General features: G+C 37.0%; 1 long non-coding RNA gene across 1 annotated transcript in view; it reads left to right on the top strand.

Moving 5' to 3' along the window:
• The window catches only part of LOC146545831 (uncharacterized), a 30,685-nt gene extending 23,832 nt beyond the window's left edge, over positions 1 to 6,853 (top strand). The window contains exon 3 of the long non-coding RNA XR_014881133.1: positions 1,719 to 6,853. This is a non-coding gene — a long non-coding RNA (uncharacterized LOC146545831). The remainder of the gene's footprint in view (positions 1 to 1,718) is intronic.
• The last annotated feature ends 4,401 nt before the right edge of the window (positions 6,854 to 11,254 follow it).

The following is an 11,254-nucleotide window of genomic DNA, read 5'->3' on the forward strand; positions in this document are numbered from 1 at the left end:
CCCCCCCCAGCACCACAAAATGGGAAGGGAAAGGAAAAGGGATAGGGAGATGGGAGCTGGGCTCAAGGAAGGAAAAAAAACAGCAGCAATGATCTATGGAGGAAAACTTATTTTACTAACTATGATATCGGAATGCAAGATAACACAATATAATACAATCTAATTGAAATTGAGATTAATAAATCAAATAAAATAGGAGAGAGAGGGAGTTCCTGAGACCGAGTCAAACCTGAAAAGCTGGGAACAGCTAGGAAAGCACCCTCCAGCACCCACTGCCAGGCAGTAAGAGACCGCCCCACCAGGAAGGGCCAGATCCCATGACTTCCGTGATGTACAGGGACAGGTACCTGGAATTGGAGCATTAGCACTTTAATTCCCAGTGCACTACATGATGTTATGATGTGGAATACTGAAAACCAAAAAACACAAAACAGTGACAAGCAGCCACATGAATTATGCCCTAAATACTTAACTCTTCTAGGAAAGGGAGTGCCCACAATGACCAGTTCAGTGGTCTTCTGCACTAAGGTCAGATGAATCCCATTCTCTATGTCCATTCCAACTTTCTTATTAAGAACAACATCCCTTCATCTGTGTTACCAGCTCCTCTTAAATCACAATGTGAACTACCCTTTTGCATATGTTGTAACTATTCCATTTATTTCAGCAACGCCTCCCATGCTCACAACCAGATGCACTTAACAGCAATGTTGGATCTGGTTACTGCATCCATTCTTGTGGATGATGAGCTTCATGTGCCATATTTTATCTGTGTAGAATAGATGTTTCTTAATATTTACCAGCCAATGAAGTCAGGTGATGAAAAATGTTACTTTGATTCTTCCCAGAAATAATTACATGTGTTTACTCCAGGAAGAAAATCCCACTTCTTCCAGAAATTGTACAGAAATGGTTTATTTGCAGAATTTAGTCTTTTTTTTTTTTTTTTTTTAAATCTAAAAGCCAAGTAGTCTTTTTGATCAGATCTGAAGAGGGAGAAAGATTTTTTTTAACAATTCCAATTTGACCGCAATTCCAATTTCTAGATGATATTATTTCTCAACAGATAAAACTGTCAAAATGATCTTACAAAGAAGAAGGCAATAACTAATTTTTGACTCTCAAATACAAACTTCCTTTTAGCTAAACTTCATGGGGGAGAAAAAGAAAAAAAAAAGAAATATCAGGAAGTAGAGGCTGATATGTTAGCAAACAGGAATTCTATATATTGACAGTTTCCAGGGGCTCTTTGACCAAAAGAGCAGTATCAGGTTTGGTGTCTGGAAATGTTTCCAAGTAGTGCTGAAAACTGAGCAGCATTGAAAAGAACATTTTACAATTTCTTTTATGCAATCAACTGTGAAATTTTCATTTCCATGTTGTTTTTTTTTTCATCAATTCCTTAATTAAAAGTCATCAGAAGAATGATAAAAATGAACACTTGAACATTTAGCTGAGAATAGTTATTTTATGCTTTTGGTAAGCAATTTCAGGCTTGGAGGCTTTAGAGTTGTTGTAGGATTCTACAGAGGTACAAAGCAATATCTTTATAGGACATAAGTGCTTAAAACATAACAGACCAGATTCTGGTATCAAGATGCTTCTGATGCTGAATATTTTATGAAAATGATCTGTGATACACACAATGTATGCCATCCTATGGAGTTCACTAAAGCTTGAAGTTGGATCTAATTTCTGATCTCCCTTCTCTCCACTAGCCAAGTTATCTCACTGGAGTCTGTTGATACTTTACATCTGGAACATCTGGCGTATGGGAAGGTTTCTCTTCAGCTGGCACGTACCTGATCTGCACTGTGGATGAAGGCAAAGACACTTCTATGTCTTCTGATGTTTACTACATCTTCTCAGAATAGACAACAAAATACATGGGCCAAAGATCTAGCATTTATGGAATACTTTGGTTATGCATAAAAAGCTCTGCTGACACAAGGGAGCGAACTGACCAACAAATTATATAACATTCAGGTTTAAAAAAATGTCTCAAGAGACACAAGCTGTCAAAGACACAGTGTAGAAAATCACCATGGTATTCCCCATACTGAGAGATGTATCTATATGTAAATACCTAAATGGAGAATGCAATGAAGACTAAGGAGGCTCTTGTCAATGGTGCTGAGAGAGAATAAGAAGCAATATGCAAAAACTGGAACAGAAAAGGTTCCAACTGAACATTATAAAGTGCTTTCCTTTGTGGGTGACTGAGCACTGGAACAGTTTGTTACAAAATATTGTGGGGTCCTCTCCTTGGAGATCTCCAAAAGCTGCCTGGACATGGCGCTGGGTACCCTGCTCTGGGTATCCCTGCTAGAGCAGGGGTTGGAGCAGATGGACCCAGAGAACCTTCTAATTTCAACCACTCTGTGATTTTGTCATCACAGAACTGTGATTAGGTATAAATTCAAGAATTTGAAGAGATGATTATAGCGAAGCCTCAAGAAGAATGTAGCATGGCCACTCATGGCCTCTTGCCACTTTACACCTGTAACTCTTGGTGCTTGAAAAATAAGAGCATAGGCAAATCTCCCCATCTTCTTTATAGCACCATCTCCCAGTTCATCAGTTCTATTTTTGCCCAGTGCCAAAGCCCATGAAAATATCTGGGAACTTATTGAAACTGTGAGATCTTCTCGTTTGCACATTTCAGCTTCTGTTAAGACCCAAACAGAGCACTTTTGATTAACTAGTTGTGCTTGCAGTACAATTACAGTAAGATCTGGTGCAGATGGCTAGTGATTGGTATTTTGAGACCCACTTTGTTTCCAGAAGTCTAGTTTCACATCAGAGTAAAGTCTCATTACAATAAAAATTTCTAAGTTAATTCATTTAAAACTTTTCTTGTTAATGGGAAATTGAGCCAGTATTGGTATCAAGAGATTTCAGGCTATGGAAAACAGTCATCCCCCCGGATGTCCTACAAAGAAAGAGCAAATTTTCCAAATTAATTTTCCCACTTCTCTTACAAGCTGTATTTCTTACTGCCTACACAGTAAAAGAAACGCTGGCAGATTTATCCTGCCAGAAAATCTCACATATCATTCTGAGCATCTCTAGTACAAATAGCTCTTCTCCAGCTGAAAGGCTTTTTTAGCAATTCGCAGCTCAGCTGACTGGAGAACTTCTGCCCAGATTGGCCTTTTATTTTATCAAATATACTCTGTTTCCAAGATGAAGATTTATGACTTACAGCCACCTAACTTCCCTCAAAATGTCTTCAAATTGCTAATGGTTGAAATATGCCCAGCCTGTGGGAACGTATATGTCTTTATCATCCTGCCTCTGTGGCAAAGTTACAAGAAAGCAGCAGAGAGATGAATTTATGCTTTGCTATGTCTGTAACCTCTGTCAGTCCCAGCACTAGCAGGATTATGCCTGTACCAGATTGCAATGGATAATTAGCATGATCTCATCCAAGCACGCAAAATATGTTTATCCACTTAGAGGGTTTATTTCCTTCAAGAAATATTTGACTCACATAAACTGCAGAATTGAATATTTTCAAAAATAGACTCCTTCTTGCTTTCATGAATCATCTGTGGTCTACAGCTATGACATTACACATTATGTGAGTTTATATTCCACTCTATATAATAAATGATCTTCAAAATTAGGTGTGATACAGATAAAATGTTAAATCAAATTATGTTAATATCTTCAAATGAGAACAAATTTGCATGAGTGAATTTATCAGCTAGAGAAAATTTTCATTTCATAAACAGAAAAAGCTTTTTTTTTCTTAATGTAAAATATTCTTTCAGAGGTTGCAGTGAAGAAGGTAGCTACCTGTCAGGCAAATGAGCACATGTTTAAGTTAACCATTGGCATAAACTGATTTAAGTGTATCCCTCAGTAAGTATGGGATGTAAGAGATTGTTTATCTGCTCCACAACTGAGGACCTCTACTTCTAAAAAAGTGCTTTGAAAGAACTTTACACAGGAAAATGAAGCATATAATGGGTACCACCTATAATATTCAGTCTATGATAAAAGTTTTCTGAAATATAGGCAGCAATGAAGCCAGGTTAGAAATAATTTTCACATTTTTAAATAATGAAATGTTTTAAGCCTGTCTATAATCACAAAATTTAAAGAGGCCCTTCCAGTACCTAAAGGGAACCTACAAGAAAGCTGGAGAGTAACACTTTATCAGAGAGTATAGAGATAGGGCAAGGAGGAAATATTTTAAATTAAAAGAGGCTCAGATTAGATACTTCAAAGAAATTATTTGCTATTAGAGTGGTGAGGCCTTGGCATTGCTGCCCAGAGAAGCTGTGGATGCCCTATCCCTGGAGATGTTCAAAGCAAGGCTGAATAGGACCCTGGGCAGCCTGAGCTGGTGGGAGGCAACCAGCCCGTGGCAGGGGGAGTGGAACTAGGTGATCCTATGTCACTTCCAACTGAAACCATTCTATGAAAATGTGCAGCCAAAAATTGAAATCTAAAGGTAAGGCGCTCTCTCCTATACCTTCTAGCATGGAAACCACCTATCTGCTACTTCTAGGGTGATGATTTCTTAGAACATCATGGGTTTGATCATAAAACCACTATTTTCAACCTTAAAATAATGTACAAAATATTTTGGTTACTTCTGAAGTGAGGAAGATGTAAAATATATGTATTTCTTTCAATGACAACTGCTCAGAGGGGCTATAGAGTTTCCATCCTCAGAGGCCTCATAATAGCTCTATGATTATACCACTAGATTCAGCCCTGATCAACCTCCTCTAGAAAACACTGCTTTGAGTTGGGGGGTTAACTGACAGTCTTCATGAGTTCCTTCCAAATTCAACTATTCAGCTCTTATCATATGAACATCTATTGATTGTCACAAAATCATCTTAATTACTTTTTAAAATGATGAACTAAAGACTGAACAATTTTATCCTGAAACTTAGAATTAAACACATTTAAATGAAATTGAGAAATTCAGTTATGAGTAATTCTGTAATGCCAGTTACAGATGAATGATTTCAAAATCTATACTACAAACTACTAACTTCAACAAAAGCTTTCTCATGATTTTTTTTTAATAGCTTTCAGTTTCCTATTTTCTTTCTTTTTTTCCTTTCCTTTTTTTTTTTTTTAAATTTACAAATCAAATGCTCATCTTTGCCACTAATTTTTGTTGCTTCTTCTTTTTGTTACTTTATTTCCCTTTGTATAGATTTGTTTATTATGGAGTTTCAGTTATTAAATCCAAAGGGTATAAAATTGCCTTAAAGTAAAATTTTTGCATGCATTCTTTACATGACAGATAATAGAAAATGTAGTGAAAAATATACTACTTAAGTCTTTTTATAACTACCTGTTAGATAACCTGCTGTTACAGATTATTGTAGTATACTTTTTAATACTAGCAGATTGCATAGCATTCTTTTAGACGGAAAAATTGCTTGCAGTCATGTTTTATCATTAAAAATGTATCAAATTGTTTCTCTTTCATGGAGTGATATCTGAAAATTATGTAAGCAGGCGATGGGAAATTAACTTTCAAGACGTCAAGGAAGATGCTTTTAATACAAGTGTTCTAGTGAATTAGCTGAGGTTCTGGAAGACTTTCACAATGTTCTTTCAAGGAAGAAAAATCACTAGCAGAAGGAGCCTTTGAAAAACAAAGGAATACAAATTCGCAAATTTATGATTGAAGATTTAATGTGAATTATCAATATGCAGGCTGGAGAGTTTGGAAGAAATAAAGATATTATGGAACAGCAAGAAACAAAATAATTCTAACAATAGCAGATGAAGGAAACTGGCCAAGCTAACTGAGAAATCTGTCACAATAAAAAAAATACTTGAAAATAATAAGCATTTTATCTTATTTAGTTCAATAAGAAAACAAACAAACAAAAAAAAGCATTACTAACAAATAAATATCGAATACTCTTTAATCCCATCAGCATTATGCATCAAAACACTCTATTTTCTCTCTTGTTTCTAACTCAAAATCCCAACAGTGGCTCTAACAACATGGTACAAAACAAAAATTGCCTTCACGTCACTGGGTGTGCCTCATGCTATAATCTTTGTCATAGTAAGAGAGAAGAACAGCCCGTCTGGATTTAGAATAAATGTTTATTATTTGCTCAAAGTATTTTAAATGTTAAGCAAATTTGCCCTCATTTCTGAAGATAACATCTGGTCCTAAGAACAGTGAAATGATTGAAGAGATTGGAGGGCACCTTTTGCTTCTTAATCATATAAACAAATATTTTGAAAGTATATCAGTCATTCTATGACTCACACATGCTCTCAGCTACCTCCAAAACAAAACCATTTTCAAGACTAATTAGATAAGATCACAAGTCCTTGAAGAAAAAACTGGTCAAGTGCTTTCCAAAAGTGAATGGTCTATATTAATTTGTTTTGAACTACATGGGCATTCTGCAGTATTTAACATTCTGAAAGGGATTTGATGTCTTAGGTAAATAAAATGATTTTGTTGATGTTTGATTAGATGAAAAAGTAGAGCACAAAATCTCTAGGGAAACTGAAAGCAAAAAGAAATGAAAACTTAAAATAAAAAAAAAAGAAACCTGCATTTTTACCACTTTATTGCACTAAATGAAAGACAGAACAAAACTAATCTCCAGCCCACTTTGGATTCACAGTAGGTGTAAACTCTTTATGTATTTCACCTACTGTGCAAAATTTGTAAGCATTTCCTTTCCTGGTTACAATGATACAATCTTCTTTTTTATTAAAAGAAATCATAACCAGAAAAAAAAAAATCTCATTATTAAATGTATTGAAATCTGTGGAATTTAAAACAGGGCTGACTGTGACTTATTGTTATATCTGACACTGAAAAGAAAATAAAAGGCTATTAATCAGACTTCATCTGGACATCTATGTTGCTTAACCTCTTCATTACAAAGTCAAAATGCACTTTTAGTGGCTCAGGCTACCACAACAAAAAGTATGGCATAAAGTAGTTCATACTGTTCATAGATGTTAGGATAATGAAGAAATGTTCAGGCTCTCTGTGGAGATTTAACACAAGAAAACATAGTACAGTGACAGTGAAAATAGCCTTACAATGAAATTATCTTGTAATAGAAGAAGAAAAACTTTATTTATATCACCCTAGAGTTTCAGTCTGTAAGTATGTAAAATACATATATGTACATATAAAATACATGGATCCATCAAGGAAAAAAAAAAAAAAAAAACGGGAACAAAAATACAAACATCAAGTCAGTCTACCTTGGAACAGATTTTGTGGACATCAGTAACAAAGCAGTAGCAAGGCTTTTCAAATTATTTTCTACAACATTCTGAAATGCAAACTAGGGCAAAATGATGAAATTCTTGTCAGATAGAAAATTGATTGTGAACCAGTCAGAGAGTAATTACCAGGAAGGTACACCAGTAGTTAGACTTGAAAGATTTATCAAGAGCAGTTCCTAGAGGAATTTTTGCAGAACTCACTATTAACTATACTTCTCTCCTATCAGCCTTACTTTCAATATGTATAGAGATTGAATTTTCAGCTGATAAAAAGGGAAGGAACTGGGACAAAAATTCAGTGTGACCTTGAGAAACTGAAAAAGACTTTACAACATCACTCAAGAGGAAAGGTGTAAGAGGCTGAGGTTGTTTGATCCAAAAAAAGAAAAGGCAGAAGAATATCACCTTAATGGTTTTCAAATATAGTGGAATCCTTCAAATAGTAAAAACAGCAATACATTGGAAAAATATGGAGTAAAAAAATCTGTGAAATTGAAGGTTTCTAAAAGTTTAGACTTTTCTAAAAAGTTTAGACAAATTGAAGACAAAATATTCTAGGAAATAATTATTTAGGTTGAAGTGTAGATAAGATAGAGTTTCAAGTTGCTTTCCTTGATTCATTTTCTATAATTCTAGAAGGACAGACTCCTGTTCCCTTTGTCTGTTGTTTGCCTCCAAGAAAAGAAAACATTTCATTCACAGTAGGGACCAAAGCTGCTCTACAGGATGAGAAAATCAAGATAATAATGGTGGTTGACATACAGCTCCTTTATTTTGTACATCACAGAGTCCTTGACAAAGGAAACAAACATCATTATCTTCTTAAATGAGATATGAAAAAGATGAAATCTTCCCAAGGTCAATTGCAGAGCCAGTTACAGTAAGAGGAAGGGCTGTCATGTCTCTCAAGCTCTTATCTCATCTTCCGTGTAACACAGTATGCTAGTTCATTCACTGACTTATTCATGTGGTTCATTCTGTATATCTTTCAATTCCATAACAGGACTTTTTTTGAGCATCAACTCACCTTTCATAAGCACGCAATGGAGGTGCTGAATAACAAAACATCCTGGAAGTTGGCCTTGCTTTGACAGGGGAAGGTGAAACAGAGGATCAACAGTGATCCTTTAGTAAGGTAAATTATTAATTAGCTATATGACTCTCTAATGAGCCAAGACAATTCCTTCACACATAATTTTGCATACTAATATCTACAGTATACCTTGTAAAACTGGTGGAAGCCAGTTTGGGGTGAAGTGGAGGTACTGTGAACAGTGGTGCTTGTCACATACACATCATTATCCAGATGTACTATCAAAAGAAGGGATTCCATTCAGAGGGACCTCGACAGGCTGGAAAGGTGGGCCTGGGTGAAGCTGATGAGGTTCAACACAGCAAAGTGCAGAGTTCTGCACTTGGGCTGGAGGAATCCCAGGCATCCATACAGACTGGAAGGAGCAGTCCTTGAGAGCAGCCCTGCAGAGAAGGACCTGGGAGTCTTGATAGATGAAAAACTTAACATGAGCCAGCAGTGTGCTCTTGCGGCTTGGAAGGCAAATGGTATCCTGGGCTCCATCAGACAAGAGGTGGCCAGCAGGGACAGGGAGGTGATTGTTCCCCTCTACTCTGCTCTTGAGGCCCCATCTGGAGTACTGCATCCAGATCTGGAGCCCCCTGTGCAAGAAAGACAGGGATTTGTTGGAGAAGGTCCAGAGGAGGGCCACGAAGATGATCAGGGGACTGGAGCACCTCCCCTACAAAGACAGGCTGAGGAAGCTGGGCTTGTTCATCCTGGAGAAAAGAAGGCTGTGGGGTGACCTCATTGCAGCCTTTCCGTACCTAACGGGAGCCTACAAACAGGAGGGGAATCAAATCTTTGAAAAGGTTGATAACTGCAGGACAAGGGGAAATGGTTTTAAGTTGAAGGAGGGGAGACTTAGGTTGGATGTCAGGGGGAAATTCTTTACAGAGAGAGTGGTGAGGTGCTGGAACAGGCTGCCCAGAGAGGTTGTGGATGCTCTGTCCCTGGAGGTGTTCAAGGCCAGATTGAATGGGGCACTGGGAAGCCTGGTTTAGTATTAAATGGGGAGGTTGGTGTCCCTGCATGTGGCAGAGGGGCTGGAGATTCATGATCCTTGAGGTCCCTTCCAACCCTGGCTATTCTGTGATTCTGTGCAGGAAAGCTGCAGTACAAACTCAACCCCTCCGTCTTTCTATTTAGAGCCAGTCTGCAGTGCTAAGAGATGACACAACGCCTATCCATAAAGAGGAATCAATGAGACTCAATGGAGGTGCTTGTTTGTAGAAGGTACTAATATACGTTGGTTATATAACTCTCCTTTTGTCACAGTTTCTCTCACCATTTGGGACTGTAATTCTACACATATTGTGCCATCACTACATCAGATGAATTGTTCTTGCTGGGATCCAAAGATCTTCTGGGCCTGGACTCTGATGCTGAGCTGGAGTTGCATACAGATTTGATGCAAAGCCAGGATGTGAGCCCCAGTCTCCACTTACAAACTGTTAATATTAAGCTAAGTTCAGCTAAATAAATTTTTCTTCCCCCTGAATCCTTCTTCTCCCTGATCTCATTCAGTATTTCGTTTTCTTAATTTAAGATGGACTTTGCACAGTGGCTACATATTCAGGTAGAAAAAAACAAGACATTTCCTCTTGGTGTAATATGAATTGAGATAGAAAACATGACTGAAGATAATAAATACTAAAATAAAATAAATAAATATTAAAAAAAATAATAATAACAAGAAGAACAATAAGGACAAATACATCATCTTTCACTTTTCCTTTAAAACTGTTCCTGAATAATATGTGTGTTTCTGAAACATTCCTCATATTCAATTTGGCTTGAAAATGTGTTGTGCAGAAAGTTTGAAAAATCTCATTAAGAAAGATGTTCTCTTGACATTGGGTACATTTCAGACAAATGAAACTGTAGAGTAGAGGTGATATATTTATTCTTGTTTTAGCTTTTCATTATTGACAAACAACTGCTACTTACAAGTGAGAGATCCAAATTACGTTGTTACACGCTTTCTACTGACTACACAATCACACACACTTCTCTCAGACCATGTCTGCTTAAAATCTGCCCTGCCAATTTTTTAGTTGTGGTCAATTAAACACTGCTCTATCGCGGGAGGCAAACCATTACTCACAGACACTCAGCTGGCTACAGAATAAAACAGACTCTCACGGACTTGTGGATGTTTGATAACCTGCTCTGTACAGCTGTGCACTGAAAATGGAGGACAGAATGCACTTCCAGTTCAGCTCCTGCAATGTATAATTACATTTATAATGTTATCATCAAGAAGTCATCTTGCCTATAATTAAATCTGTGCATCATTAAATAGTCGCTGCTTTCCTATTTACAGCAGCAGTGTATTTAATTTCTCGTGATACTACTCCCCAGAAGTATTTTGATAATTTGATATATTTTAATTATTAGCTCCAAAGTAGACTTTGTCAAGTCTGCCCAAAAGAAATTCTTGTACTTAGAACAACAGTAGCTACCTAGAAGTGAGGATTCCATAAGATCAATGCTCAAGATCCAGGGGATCTGTCCCTGGAGGTGTTCAAGAACCATGGAGATGTAGCACTGGGGGATGTGGTTAGTGGGCAGGTGGAGGTGGGTTGATGGTTACACTTGGTATCTTCGAGGTCTTTTCCAACCTTAATGATTCTATGATCCTATGATTCAGAAAAAGTATAATTATTTTTTAAAAATCTGTGGATAGTTGTTTCCACCAGCTTTTACCAAAGTTTCAAAGCCCTGTTTTTTTTAATTTCTAAAGTAAATCTGGAAGTTCATTGTTGCTGTTAACATGATAACATCCATCCATGGCAAAGGCAATGCAAAACTGTGTCTCCCTAGATCACCTAATTCCAACAACAACTCTCTATTTTCACCCTAATTGACATCTCAAAATGTGCAATATGTCAGGTCTGTAAGTGGCAAGGAAGCTGAAGGTGAGACCAGTAC

The sequence above is a fragment of the Meleagris gallopavo genome, chromosome 1 (assembly GCF_905368555.1).
Source record: "Meleagris gallopavo chromosome 1, MGAL_WU_HG_1.1, whole genome shotgun sequence".
Taxonomy (NCBI): domain Eukaryota; kingdom Metazoa; phylum Chordata; class Aves; order Galliformes; family Phasianidae; genus Meleagris; species Meleagris gallopavo.